This window comes from Euprymna scolopes, chromosome 3, assembly GCF_053919585.1.
Source record: "Euprymna scolopes isolate OS-2025 chromosome 3, ASM5391958v1, whole genome shotgun sequence".
In the NCBI taxonomy this organism is placed as follows: domain Eukaryota; kingdom Metazoa; phylum Mollusca; class Cephalopoda; order Sepiida; family Sepiolidae; genus Euprymna; species Euprymna scolopes.
The window spans coordinates 196,154,867-196,171,229 of record NC_136484.1 but is presented as its reverse complement, the minus strand read 5'-3'; the positions used below and the strand labels follow the sequence as shown (position 1 = coordinate 196,171,229).

At 36.0% G+C, this 16,363-nt stretch overlaps 1 protein-coding gene across 3 annotated transcripts in view; it reads right to left on the bottom strand.

Annotated features, from left to right (window-relative positions):
- LOC145260620 (prostaglandin E2 receptor EP2 subtype-like) overlaps positions 1 to 16,363 on the bottom strand; it is a 192,920-nt gene that overhangs the window by 63,995 nt on the left and 112,562 nt on the right. Inside the window, exon 1 of one of the 3 annotated variants that reach the window (XM_080118936.1) lies at positions 14,009 to 14,312. The exons of the other annotated variants lie outside the window; for them this stretch is intronic. The gene's annotated coding sequence lies outside the window, so the exon portion shown is untranslated. Of the gene's footprint in view, positions 1 to 14,008; positions 14,313 to 16,363 lie in introns of those variants that run through there. 3 annotated transcript variants of the gene reach the window in all.

Sequence of the window (16,363 nt, the reverse complement as noted above, 5' to 3'; positions counted from 1 at the left end):
TAGTCGGTGATTTTGTACGTGTATCTCTGGCCAAAAATTTTACAACACATTAAAAAAAAATTCAAGTATCATTCTTCGTTCATTAATATACTTTTAGATAGACTCATTAATTCTCCGACGCCATGTGAATAGAAGCATCCCCATATATGCACAAAATTCGGATGCTTGACTATAGACACCACACAGCCTGAGTGGACTCTTTCTCCGACAGTCTTCTAACACGAGTTGAACTACTATTCGCAAATCAGCAAAAAGATGATTCATCGGAGAAGATCACTTATTATCTTTATGAATTCGACATCCATAACCGATGATTTGCTGAGGCTTCCACACGTCATCAATCTACCCATGAACAACCACTGACATGTTATGCGATCTGAGGCTACCACACCCCTATTGGACTACTTTCTCGGTAATTGTTGACAACTAGCTTCCCGATGAGGCAAAGAAATCCGCACAAGATGTCTGTCATCCATTGAATACTCTCCAAAACAACTTATAATCTAATGGTTGGAAGCATTAATCCAATCAATGCCAAAACGAATAAAATTCAAACTGAGGAATAAAGGAAATCACATTAAGTATTAAATTTATAAAAATCTAAATATAAATGATTTTTTTTTTATTTGAAAATGTTTGGATTACACTGGGTAACAGCTAAAAATCGTCAGGGGGTTCTCAGCTGATTTAGACTAATTTTGGTGTTCTGAGTACGATTATCATATTGATTTTGCTCTATCAGGTCAACCTTTTGAGATACAGCCATAGGCCTACCTGACGAGCTATACATATGCTAATATCAGGGGTTTTGAGTTCAATCATATTTTTCTTGAAGAATATATCGAATTACAATGCACAGACACGAATAATATTATAAATAATTAATATATTTGTGTTTATCATAAATTTATGTGTATAAATATGTATAGAATTTATTTAATATTTAATATATTTTTGTGTGAATTTAGGCTAACGAGGGTTATACTTTAGTAAATTTGGATCATTCATCCCAAGGACTTTTGACGAGAGGTGTAGTTGGATTGCTTATAACTTTTTTTTATCCCTGGGAAATATTAGTAACAAAACGTGTTCTCCTTAAATAACACGGATATGCAAACCGTTCCTTTAATTAGCGCTCATGCGATGGTTTTCATCAACCTATCAGGTTTTCTGGTCGTTCGTTTATTCCGCCATGTGTAATTAAGTTGGATTTCGTACGATATTGTTGACTCGAAAAGAAAAATGTAAGTTTCCCGCCGAATTATAGCCGTGACCCACATCTGCAGAACACACTTGAGATTTGAATTTGATATTCATTCAAATTTGCTTCCGTATCGCAATGAAATTATGAAATTAAACGCACCAATCACCAGAAGCTAAAACGGATTTTTTTTTTATTGTAACTAAAATGTCAAGTGAACATGATTTAAGTGCATACTTTTCTTTGAAAATAAAGAAAACAAAAATTAAATATGCAAAATATGGTTCGAATTTGTGTTTAAGATCTGGATTGATCATTTGTACTTTTGGGATTATTCAGACTTCTATTCAAAACGTTTCAGTCGATGTAACCTCCGTCGCATTTATTTGAAATTCAATATAGGTTTCCGAGTTCGATATAAAGATTCCTAAGTTTAACTAAAATGTTACCAATTTTCAAACAATACATCTGAAACAAGGTCAGCCGAAACGTTGTGAAAATGACCACTAAGATAAAAAAAAAAAAAGTGATTGCTAATATCTTAATAATATAAATTAGCAGAAATTGGGTGTTTTTACATTGTAAAATATTAGCTTGAGCAGAAAGTTCTTGGGAAATTTTTAATTTTGTTTCAAATGATGTATTTTCAAATAAACTTTCGTTATTATAGTCGATTTACTTTATAGATCATTTTAAAGATCATCAAATGGTTTAAATTACAGTCGTTTTAAAACAATGTTTTCTTTTCAGAACGTTGAATACAAGATCGAAAAAAGCAAATTCGCAAAATTTTCTCATTTCAATTCAAGCAAGGCCAAAAAGCTGCTGAAGCAGCTTGTGATATCAACGAAGCATTTGGCACAGGAATCACTACTGAACGCACAGCACAATGGTGGTTTAAGAAATTCCGTGGCGGCAACGAGAGTCTTGAAGATGATGAGCCTTAGTCGAAGTCAATCCACGTATAACTGTTCGAGAACTTGCTTCTGAATTAGAGAGATATTGGAAAGACAAAAAAAACTTCACAAATGGGTACCTCACGAATTGGACGACAAATAAATAAATAAACGCAGTTATGAAGTGTCATCCCTCCTTCTTTTACGGAGCAAGAACGGCCCGTTTCTCGGCCGGGTTATGACTTGCAATGAAAAGTGGGATTTTTACAACCGGTGACGCTCAGCTCAGTGATTCGACGCCGACGAACTTCCACGACACTTCCCGAAGCCAGAGTTGCACCAAAAGAAGGTCATACTGATTGGTTGGGGGTCTGCGACCGGTCTCACCCATTACAGCTTTTTGAATGCAGTCGAAACAATTGCGATAAACAAGTACTGTCAACAAATCGATGAAATGCATCTGAAACTTCGACAACAGCATCCAGCAATAGTCAACAGAAAAGGTTCTTCCCCCGACAATGCTCGATCGCACGTTGCTAAACCGACCCTGCAAAAATTGAATGAATAAGGCTATGAAACTCTGCCTTATTCGCCATACTCTCCATATTCCTCTCTTACCGACTACCACTTTTTCAAGCATCTCGACAACTTTCTGCGTAAGAAATGCATAAAGTTCAGAACTCCATACAGATTCCACAGTTCGACATAAATCCTCCAGTGTACAATAAGATAAACCTGAATAAGTTCAGAAATATTGTGAGTACAGATAGGCAAACAGATATAAATACTAGAAATCAATGTAACGGTGAAATAGTCGCAACCAAAATAATGCATACTGAAATGACCAAGAAAAGTATAGAGTCGCAGAAATTAGGAACTCGCGATTTCTAGAAGAAATTGTAATAATCTGGTAAACAATGTGCAATCATCAATTTCTCCACTATTCAACAAATATGAGGTTGTCTGCACGGCAACCGAAAAAGCTGATCCGCTTACCTGGAGGTTTGCCTCAAACCTCTTATTGGACCCCCACTAACCACTTCTCAAATTTTCCCTTGCGGACAAAATCTACATTAGTATATTTGAAATACACTCTTATTCATGTCGGTGATATCATAACAAAACCTAGACACACCAAGGCTCCTCATTGATCTCCTGTCTCTCTCTCTCTCTCTCTCTCTCTCTCTCTTATATTAATAAAGAAATGTTTCACTGAGCTTGAGCCTCTCACCTGCAAACTTTAATAAAATGCCTTGCAGTCTTACTTCCATGTTTGTTGGAAAATTGACTCCGTTGTACCAGCATTCAAGAATGTTTTCGAAAGAACTGACCCGCTCAATTATCGCCCTATCAGTCTCTTCCTCCTCCTAATATCATTGAGTTTTTAATCAGTCAAGCGCTCATCCACCACTCTCGCGATTGCCATTGAAACATACAAAACCTTTGATAAGGTTTGACATGAATGTTTTCTCATGAAAATTAAATCATATGGTATTGCTCGACAAATACTTGACATAATCAGATCCTTTCTAGTCAAGAGAAATATCCAGATTGCCATCGATGGTCATATATTTAAACAACATGATATTAATGCAGATAACCACAAGTGTCAATCCATGGATCTTTATTATTTCTTATATTCATAAATGACCTCCTTGATAAAATTATGTATCAGATGGTCTATTTTCTGATGATACACAACGCTCTATAAAAGACATGAGTGGAAAAATGAATGTACACATATCCAAAGCAATAACAAAAAAACTTAGAAAACGGCCTTCGGTCAGTAGTGGCATAGGACTGTAAATGGATGGTAAAATTTAATGCTAAACTTCTTTCCTTTAACCATTACAAGAAGCCTTCTTAACCACCAATTGTCATGACAAATAACACTTTACCTGAGAACTCATCGTTCAAATTCTTCGACTCAACATTCACAGGAAACATGAATTGGAACAAATACATTGAAGACATTCTCAACGTTGCTACAAAAGAGGTGGACTCCCTCTCTCGTACTAGAAAATTACTCACACTTAAGAGTATCCTATACAAAGCCACCATTCGCCATATATGAAATATTGTTGCTACATCTGGGATGTAGCAGAGACAGAGTCCAAAAAAGAATATCAAATCTAATAGATACCGCATTATCGATCATGCTCCAACCTTTATTCCATCCCCTCAGTATTGCATCCATGTGCCTATTTTACAAGTATTTGAAAGTTCTGATGAACTTATAGCATTTTGTGCTCCTTTGATGTATATATTCCCGACTAACCTGACAAGCAGCAAAATCCCACCACTTCACAGTTAAAATTGCTAGACGTCAGAAAAACTTATACTTTAATAGTCTCTTCCATTAGACTGATAGACATTGGACTTTTCTCTCTGTTTCCTGCTTCCCTGACTATACTAAGATGCAAAAGTTTAATTGTAATGTAAACAGACATTTCACTGCTCAACTCCCCACAATTCCTGTTAAACATAGTTCATGACCTCAAAGTGGCAGTATGCTTTGGGTTGAAAAAAGTATATAAAAAAGGAAAAATCGTGCGCATAAAAAAATACAAATATTTTTTCTTTAAATTCAAACTCAAATTTGAAAATAGAAGCGATATTCTTTGCAGAAATTTTTCACCGAGGCTTATTTTACAACAGTCATTTTATATTTGCTAACAAACGATCACGCGTTACAAAACAATAACGCACACACACATTAACACATACTTATAAAGTAACTGCGTTTACCTTACGTAAAACATGTTAGGACGCTAAACCACATGGGGGGGGGGGGTCAATAGCCGTATGTCTTCACCAGACAAAACTCGGTGATGCGTAAATGCCATCTGTTTATGACTCATTTTATTTATCCTCACGCGTTTCATCGTTTGATTGTTCATGAAATGTCGATCTGAGCTTCACCTCAATGGGCACAGGAACAGAATTGCTCGCAAGGATTCGTGACGTAACAGATAAAGTACCAGTTTTTAAATACAGTTGTGAAAATCTTCTGGAGGTTAGAGGTTAAACCCTCAATGCGGGCAATACTAAGAATACACTCGCGAATTACTTCTATTCATGCTACCCTGTGGATTAAAAAGAAAAAACTTCTATTCTGAAATGGCTGACAGAACGAGAGCATGCAACCCTGTGCATTAAAAAAAGGGTTCTGTTTGAAATTCTGCGCAATTTACCGAGTTCAAAAACATACACCTGAGGAATGCCGGAGGTTACATCGGTCGAAAGGTTGTGAGAATAACAACCAAAGAATCGAAATAATACAGAATAATCTTCCAATTGATTTTGATCTCGATGAGTGCTCAGCGAAACCCTGCCTTCTACCATCCTTAATTTGATTGTACGTCTGCACCTCAACAGGGATTATCTAATGTTACAACATATCAATAAACGATTAAAGGGAGAATAACAGAATTTTACTCATAATCAGTGGCATCTGTTTTCATACCATTTAAAACGGAAGCGTGGCAGACAAACGGACCGACAGACAAACAGGCAGAGCCTCCTTTCATATTGGACGTAGCTCACAAATAGAAAAAGCAATGTTTCACAATTGCTCCAAGTAAAGTAAGGAAAATTGAAACCAGTTTGTTATTTAACAACTGTGACGGCAGTAAAAAGAGTTCTTAAAATAAGTATTTCAAATGCCTCCATATATATATATATATATATATATATATATATATATATATATATATATATATATATATATATATATGTGTGTGTGTGTGTGTGTGTGTGTGTGTGTGTGTGTGTGATAGTATATTTAGGCAGCATTTTATCTCTTATGCATTTTTCATTGAACAGCAAAGATAATTTCTGTTTGTTTCTCTTGAGATTCGGTTTTTTTATTCGATATGTTGGGTCAATGTTCTAACATTCTGTTCGCGTGCAAAAAGAAATTTGCCATAATCGCGAATGTTTCGACTTCCACTAGTCGTCTTCAGGCGGGTGATGAATAAACAAATTTCCTTTAATGAATTTATTGAAAAAGTCGTTTAAAATCGTTAAAAGCACTTTATTTAGCCTGATTGATATTCGGTTTGTTTTTGTGAATAGGTAGGGCTTCCATGATTGGAAGGTGCAGGTTACAATGTGAGACGGCTAAAATAGCGGTTTTTTTTATTAATATGTTTTTAATTCGTTTTGGGGGCATCATGTCATATATATATATATATATATATATATATATATATATATATATATATTTCATACATATATACATATATATATTTCATATATATATATATACATATATATGCATATATATACATATTTCATACATATATATACATATATACATATATATACGTATATATATGCATATATATGATGATGATGATTGCAACATCTTGTCAGACGAGTGCCACTACCTCAGACACTTAAAGTCCATGAGCCCAAAAATGACTTTCATCGCCACAGGACCATTTTAATAGACAAATGCCTGAGGGAGTATCTATACAAAGATGATGTTACAGAGTCTTAGCTTTGTACGACAGCTAAGTCTCTCTCTCTCATTCTCTCGGTTCAAAATGTTGAGATCCAGCAACAAGCAAGAGCAAGATAGCCAGCAACAAGTTAAACTGCAGACCACAGCTTAATGCGGATACTGGTCTCCCGCTTCATGGTTTTTTAAATCAAAGATTTGCTCCTCCTAGAAAGTTTTCCTTTACCACGGCTTACGGGAGCCCTATCCACCACAACACACATACATACACACAAACACACACGGTGCTAGTTGGCAGTTGACACCGAAAAAGGGTCCATTCGCCCTTTGGAAGGTGTTGTTTTTAATCCTTCAGGGAGACTAGCCACCCTCCTCACCAAACATGTCTGGTGGGGGAACCAGTTTAGTCGCCGATGGTACATGATGGCAGCAAATTCTCTCTCGAATATTGCCACGGTGAGCCGCACGAAAGGGTCTTTTAAGCCTTGCCAAACTCAAATAATCTTTGGCACACATGGTGCAGACATGAGCGTCACTAGAAGCACGTGATGGACGGTTACTTCTATGAACATTTATATGCCGTTTCAGACCGCCTGCAGTGTTGCACGTCTGCCCAAAATTGCCACAATTGGATTCTGGCAACATGGGATTGTTTTGTGGCCTATAGCGTTGATGAGCAGTCTGGTGATTAATCAGCCCAACTCTCACGCATGCCTCACACTCCAATTTGACGCGCCCCACTCATCAACTGCCTCTTACACGTTCCTTTTCTGAATAACACGCTTCAGTCGTTCATGCTAGGTTCGATCAGCTAAAACTTGCCCAAACCTCCCCGTAAGGCCCTTCTCCATTCTCCACGGTCCAAAGCCAGGTTTTCTCATCTAATCTCACATTTTTTTAAAGTGGACCTCAAACAATCTTTGAACTTCATTTTAGGCTTTTGAGCCAGTCGCCTTCACTCGTCAAGCTCACCATAAAGGAGCTGTTTGGGAAGTTGGCTGTCTTGGATCCTTATGATCCATGATCATCTCAGTCTATGTCTGATAATAAGAGCGTCAATACTTAGACATTGGGTCTGTTCAAGAACCTCAACGTACATTTCCAGCGCACACCTAGGATTTTCCGTAGGACCAGCTGATGAAACCGCTCGAGATGTCACAGATGCTTCCTGTATTTACCCAAGTCTCACAAGCATAGAGAAGAGCAGAGAGAACGCATGCGGCATAGACCTTGATCTTTGTTGATAGTGAGATTCCACAACAGCTCCACAAACGCATCACTTGATTGCTGATTATGAAAGGAAACCTCGTCATCTAGGACACCGGTCTTCGACCCATAGATATAAATTGATGATTCATAGTATGGCACGCCTGGCACAGGCTGATACATTAAGACTGATAGTCATCCAATATGCGCTACAGGCAATCGCCAAGGCGACCAGAAAATGCTGCATATCAGCCCCTGTATGAGCCACAAAATCATCAGTCATCCGCATAGAGCAACTCACGAATCGTGTTGGTGAGTACTTCTCTGCTTGCACTGAAACGCCTAATGTTGAACAACCCCCCCCCCCAGTAGTTCGGTAGCGAATATAGACACCATCAGAGCAACCCCTGAATGTCATTCGAAAGACCATGGTGAAGTACAAAGAAGAGTGTGGGTGTTGGAATGTCTCCCTGCTTAACACCATTTTCTACTGAAATAGAATCAGCCAGTTTCCCCCCCCAGCTTTCATATCATTATGGAAGAGCTTTAAGGATAGCCAAGCTTTTCCAGAATCTTCCACAAAGCGTTCTATACATTTCTGTAGATGCCTGGCTGTAACAATCATATCCGCTGTCCCTCGACCACTTCTGAAACCACACTGAGACTCAGGCAGTACATCGTCAGCAATGTGCTCCATCATTCTGTCAAGCATCATCCTTTGCCGACTACTGACAGCAAAGATATGCCCCGATAGTTTCCACTATCATCTCTGGCACCCCTTCTATGGTACTATCGCTTCCCCGGGTGGAGTTACTTGCTTGAGAAATGTTCTGGGAACGCAACCAGCATCCCTCAAGGCAACTTCATTCTTTAATGGAGAAATTTATGGCAGACACACACACACACACACACACACACACACACACACACACACACAAACGACGCGCGACACAATTGCAAATATATCATATAATCTTAACTATTTATTTTACAAAAATATATTACAATACAATTTACACTTTACATATCCTACAATTATTAAACTAACTTTGCTTAACTCGTGTTGAGCGGGAGGGGGTTCCCCCTCTCGTTTACGGAGAGACAGAAATATGCGTGCTTACCCCATGTTGTCCGGACGAAAAAGAGGCCGATCAAGGGAAAAGGAATTCTGGGATTGCATTTCTGTGTATCTCTACGCTGTATGGCCAAATCACCCGGCCATGCTGAAGAGTGTGTTAGCAACCGTGACATTGAGATATAGTGCAACACTTCCTTTGTATAGCACCACCATCAATGCATCCTGCCAATCCTGTGGAACACACTCATCATGCCAAGTAGTCTGCAACAAGTCCGCCAAGCGCATCATCTTGGGGCCAGAACATTTAAAGATCTCTGCATGCAACCGATTCATGTCAGGGGATTTTCGATTGTTCAGCTTATGGACAGCCACATATACATGATGATTGCAACGTTTTGTCAGACGAGTGCCACTCCCTCAGACATTTAAAATCCATGAACCCAAATGCCTGAGGGAGCATCTATACAAATATGATGTTACAGAGTCTTAGCTTTGTATGACAGCTAAGTCTCTCTCTCTCTCTCTCTCTCTCTCTCTCTCTCTCTCTCGGTTCAAAATGTTGAGATCCAGCAACAAGCAAGAGCAAGATAGCCAGCAACAAATTAAACTGCAGACCAGCTTAATGCGGGTAATGGTCTTCCGCTTTATGGTTTTTTAAATCAGAGATTTGCTTCTCCTAGAAAGGTTGCCTTCACCACGGCTTACGGGAGCCCTCTCCACCCCAATACACACTCCAATACACACACACAAATATACACGGTGCTAGTTGGCCGTTGACCCAGAAAAAGAGTTCATTCGCCCTTTGGAAGGTCTTGTTTTTAATCCTTCAGGGAGACTAGCCGCCCTCCTCACCAAACAAGTCTGGTGGGGGAACCAGTTTAGTCGCCGGTGACCTGACCATGAGGTAGGTAGTACTGGGTTACATGGTACCAGTAGCACATGACATGACCTGACATAGCCTGCTAGTATACATACACACGCACACACACACAATCAGGTCGCCCAGTGTTGGTCAGTCATAAAATACGCTCAAACACATTCTAACTCATGCAGATTTCGTATTTATCATAGAGCCAATTCTCTATTGATTAATATATAGTTGTGATTCCAAGTTCCAAAACATAGGACCTGGGCGCCATCAGCTAGAATCAAAACAAAAAAGGTTTTAGCTCTCGAGTAATATTCGCTACTATCTGGACTATTGACACATGCATATTAAAACTTGACAAATTAATGCAATCAAACACATAAATATATATTTATGTATATGTATATTTGTGCATGCATAGAGCATACACATCACATCAAACTATTTTCAATTTTGACCCCTTAGCAGATCTTTTATTTTTGCTAAAAACTAAGTTAATTTTGTTCCATGGGTCCAAATAAGCCATATATCAAGTTTTAAGTCTGTAGACCAAAAATTGACAGGGTAGTGTGGTAGAGACTGTTCCACAAACAGAGATAGATTTACTCTAAATGCTATGCAATTGTACACAATGTAGAAAATATGCACAAAAATATGCAATAATGCGCAATAGTGAAATGGAACCAATCATCCAACAAGAAAACAGAAAAAGACAAACAGTGAATTAATAAAAGTTCGTTTTTAGATGGTTTTTGCAAATGAGTTATCCTTTTTGAAGTCGCTGGTATAATCACGGCTACGTATATAAGGAAGTTATATTCACTTGTAAAATAGAAAAGTGGATTTTTAATATCACATATACATAAATACATATATACATACATATGCATATATATATGTGTGTGTGTGTAGACGGTTATGAAAATATATATGGCAATTAAGCTACACAGATCATTCCGCGTTTCATACTCTTGAGAATTCGTCAGACATAAGCCTGACGAATTCTACCTATCTCTACGTATATACTGAACACTGTGAAAGTAAATACTGAAAATTTACACATAAAATTATATTTTCATATATTAATTTATGTGATTAAATGGAGTATTCTTATATATATATATGTATATAGATATTATGCATTACACACACACACACACACACATATATATATATATATATATATATATATATATAGAGAGAGAGAGAGAGAGAGAGAGAGAGAGAGATAGAGAGAGAGAGAGAGAGAGAGAGAGAGAGGGAGCGATTATACATTACTCTGACCGAGAGTTCCGTCGGTCAGGTGACCGAAATATTAGTAATAATTCCGGAATATGATTTCTCCGAGTATTGGTCAGTTCCGTTTACTTCTGAAGATATCCCCCTCACATATATAATATAGATTTGAGTTGATTACTGCAAGCTAAATGAATATAAAGAGACTAAGATAAGCAGATGAATATAAATACGAGTGGATTAATATGAACAAACTTATGAATATGTTTTGATACTTTTTATAAGAGTAATAATTTATCAAGGTTAAAAAGCTACTTGAGGAACTCAATATATATATATATATATATATATATATATATATATATATATATATATATATATATATATACAGTGTGACCCAAAAAAAACAAAAGAGGCCATCTAGAACATATGTTGTAGAACGGAGAAAAAAGAAAAAAAGGCCAAAGACCCTAGTGTTTTGATGTGATGTTTTGAATATAATAAACTAGTTATGACCAAAGTTTCAGTTCATTCGGACAAAACAGTAAGAAACGGGGCCTAATTAGAGATAGGTCCCGTTTTTTATGGGTCACCCTGTATATATATAGCAAAACGTAAGATGATTTATGGAAAATCATTTACGGAAAATCATTTACATAGACTTCAAGAATTCAACATCAATAGTCAATCGTTTCTGAGATGATACATTTTTGGTTTCATCAAAATCGGAATTAAATATTAGATAAAAACATCAAACACGTTGATATCAAAGTGTAATTATCAAAAGACAGCAAATCAAGATTATAGGCTAAAAAGAATGTAAAAATAGAGAAAGTTGTATAACTGTTATACCAGGCAAGTACATGTATTTTTTAAAGGGAGGATTATTAATATGATTTTTATAGGATGTTTACATTATTAATATGATTTTTATAGGATGTTTACATTATTAATATGATTTTTATAGGATGTGTACATTATTAATATGATTTTTATAGGATGTTTACATTATTAATATGATTTTTATAGGATGTTTACATTATTAATATGATTTTTATAGGATGTTTACATTATTAATATGATTTTTATAGGATGTTTACATTATTAATATGATTTTTATAGGATGTTTACATTATTAATATGATTTTTATAGGATGTTTACATTATTAATATGATTTTTATAGGATGTTTACATTATTAATATGATTTTTATAGGATGTTTACATTATTAATATGATTTTTATAGGATGTTTACATTATTAATATGATTTTTATAGGATGTTTACATCATTAATATGATTTTTATAGGATGTTTACATTATTAATATGATTTTTATAGGATGTTTACATCATTAATATGATTTTTATAGGATGTGTACATTATTAATATGATTTTTATAGGATGTGTGTGAGTGTGTGCGTGTGTGTATATATATATTATATATATATATGTGTGTGTGTTTTGTATAATATCGCTTTAAGAGGTCTCTAGTTACTTGTAACTGGCTGACTGAAACATGCTCATAAATGTGTAGCGACATATTAATGCTTATGTAAAACAAAAAGTATATATATATATATATATATATATATATATGTATATATATATATGATCAAACAATGAATAGATAGTTTTATATGAGCAGACGGTTAATTGATAAATTAAACGTATATATATATATATATATATATATATATATATATATATATATATTAACACACTACAAAAGATAGATAGATAGATAGATAGGTAAGTAGGTAGTTAGGTATGTAAGTAAGTAACGAGAGAGATAGATAGATATATATATAGTAGAAGTTGATATAACCATAAAATCTAAGAGAGAAAATGGACAACAGAGGGGGTTAGGTATTTATATATTAATGTGTACACCGCTTGTCAATCCCAACAGTCATTCAAAGAAGTGATAACGAGGTCGTCAACATGATAGGTAGTTTATTTTAATTGTTGCCGTAATTCTCGCGTAAATTGTTTTACTGTATTTTTTTTTTAATTGAATGTAAAGAAATTTGATTTATTTATTCATTTATTTTTGCTCTCATTCACTTCATGCAAAACATGATCGTTTGGACGGAAGGCATTACTATTTGGAACCATACGCACAACGACGCTATGTAAGCAGTTGAGCAGCAAGATGTTTGTTTGTATAACATTTAAATTACAACATGTTAGTACAGTCAGGGAAGCAGGAAAGGGGGAGGGATTCCCAAGTTTTTCTTTTCTTCGTGCAGCTGATGAAAATCATGGATAATTACAAAAAATGATTAAAAAAATCTGCCATCAAAAATCACGGCAATCGTTTGATGGATCAGGTAAGATGAATGTTCAGGCGAAACGAATTATTAACACCGCCAATAATAGTGTCTTTCTTTAGTCGGAAGAAATACCTTTCAACCGGTAAATCAGTAAATATACTCTATTTATCTCCTCTGCAGGTGCTTAGATAAAAGGTCAGGTGAGTTTTTTAAAAACTAACGTACTGGTAGAAGTGCACTATTTCTTATTAAAATGGCTGAGCATCCCGTGGCATTTTCTGGTGTGAGTGCGTTAGACAATTAGTAACAAACAAACCCTTCTTAAAAGGTAAAGGTAAAGTGGACCTCCTAGGACTGACCAGAACCAAAGCCCGACAAAAGCTATTTTTGAACTATCGATGATGCATGGATTTTAACAATGGAAATATGTAATACAAGGTCAAAAAGGTTGGAATCGAAAGATCAGCACACAAGAGGCGCACTCTGGCAAACGAGAATTACGTCAACTACTTCGTAGACTCTTCTCTGTAGTAGCGCCTGAGGTAATTATCAATAAATTAACATCTTATTAAAGGGAGAATATAAAGCCTGGGAGAGTTAACCTCCTAGAACTACACTGATCTATACCTCAGCGCAACTGGAGCAAAATCATCACCTAGTCAAAAACAGATTCTGCCGCACTGAGTATCGAAGACATGTCCGTTATTGGTATAAAGAACACCATGCCAGGTAAGTATATTTGCATTCAAAAACAAAACTAATAAACAGATAAACAATCATTTACCTGTTTTGTAAAGTGTCGACGTCATTTTGTAATTTTTGTCCAAGAATCACTCGAGGTTGTGTGTCTTTCTGGGTCTTTTTTACGCAATGGGAATTATTTTATCGCCTTTTTAGAGGTAAAAAGCTATTAAAATAATTGCTGCAGTTGTGCCAGAGACACGCGGTCTGAATCAGGAAGCGTGAAAGCCGCAAATGAACGCTGCTGTCATGGCCAACAACAAGAATAACACCCACCCTCCTCCCAAGCGGCATCTCCCATCTGCATTCCCACTCTCACCGGTCGGTCAACTACTGCCCTCCCGATCACTATTCCTACCCCTACCCCTCCGGCTTTCCGACCTTGTATTTCTTTCTCACACGACCTCGTTCTTTACTTCCCCGCTTATTCTCTATTTTTTCTCACAGACGCATTGAGTGTCACCCGGTTACACCCGGTACGCTCTCTTTATCAAATCTATCTATCGCTCTCTACCTCCCTCTCCCTAACTCTCTCTCTCTCTCTTTATATATATATATATATATATATATATATATATATATATATATATATATATATATATATATATATATATATTACGTTCTCGCCCTCACGGGTATTGTCCCTCCCCGTTATTCTCACACTTTCCCTCTTTTACATCTTGACACCCGTACATACTTATTTATCTACGGCTCCTCCCTCCCACCTTCACCCAATCTGACTTCTCTCATTCCCCTCCCTTTGAGTTATTATGTCCATCCCAGTTTTTCTCTTGTATCACCTTCCTCTTTATTCCGCCTCCTTTTCAATTAACCGCCACCCTTAAACCTGCCTTCCCTTCCACCCAAGGTCCCATACTCCCCGTCAACTTCTACCCAAACGAAACAGGCTTTTTTTCACCAAAAACTAACTAGCCAGATAACTAACTGACCTGGCAACCGCCATTCACGACAACAAAACAAATGCACGTTTTGGTCTCCTAAATGTACATAAAACAAAAAGTGTTTAGGTTTATATCTTTTCTCTATTCTTTTTTTTTTTCATTTGGTGGCGTGTAGGAATACAAAATATCTTTTGAAAAAAGTTTTCCTTAAAGAACATAATTTCGACGGTACCTTTGGTATATTATTATTTATCGGACTACTGTTCTCATCTTGAGTGTGATTTTCCCAATGCTTGGGTCGATATAACCTCCGACCTTTTTCAGGTGTATCTTGTCGAACTCGGGAATGTTTCTGTCGAACTCGGGAATTTGGACGAAATTGGACTTTATTTACTTCACGGGGATAGCGTGCTCTTGTTCCGTCAGCCATGACTGGATAGAGGTCCTAAGTAATTCACAATTGTATTTTTCGGTCGCCCACACTGGGGATTGAACCTTCAACCTTCTGGAGAATATCACTTTTATAATTGACATTTCCCAGTACTCTAACCACTGCGCCACAGGTCCTTGCGGAAAATACTTGCACGAATTTTAGGAGCCTTAAACCTATACATATATAGATATACATTAATATATAGTTATAATTAGTAATAAATGGTGATATTTACAACTAGAAATAAAATAGGTTTAAGGCTTCTAAAATTCGTACTATGAACCCTGAAGAATCCTAGAGTGGATGAAACGCACAATATTCGGTAGAGCTTAATCGCCATATATATTTTATAACTTACCAATTAGCTCTACATACGTATTGTGCACTGTTGAAGTAAATACTTAAAGTTACGCATAAATGTATACTTTCGTATATCAATGTTGTGAGTAAATGAAGTAGTTATATATATATATATATATATATATATATATACATATATATACATATAAATATATATATACATATATATATATATATATATATATATATATATATATATATATATATTACTATAATTATATTTTATACCAATCTTTGACTCCTTGGTAGCCAAATTTTCGGCTAAAAACCGATTTAAAAGCTTTCCCTATGTTTGAATACACTTTATGTAAAATTTCAGATGTTTAGACTAAAAATTGCCTGAGAGGTAATTTTTTTAGACTTTGACCCCAATTTTGACCCCCTTAACATTTATCGTTTTGAGCTCAAATCAAATTAAAAGTTTTATCCATATCCAAGTAACCTACATCTAAAATTTCAAGTATTTAGACAATTGTTGTGAGACAATTCGCTCTTTTTTTTTTCTAACGGTGGGATTATTTCCCCTGAATTTTCAAAAATCCTGTGATTATCTGTCCTTTCTTTCTAATGCTGGAATTATTTCGCATTCTTTTAATGCTAAGATTATCTCCCTTTTCTTTTCTAATGCTAGGTTTCTCTCCTCTTTTTTTGCAAATGCTAGAATTATCTCCAATTTCTTTTAATGCTAGGAATATATTCGCTT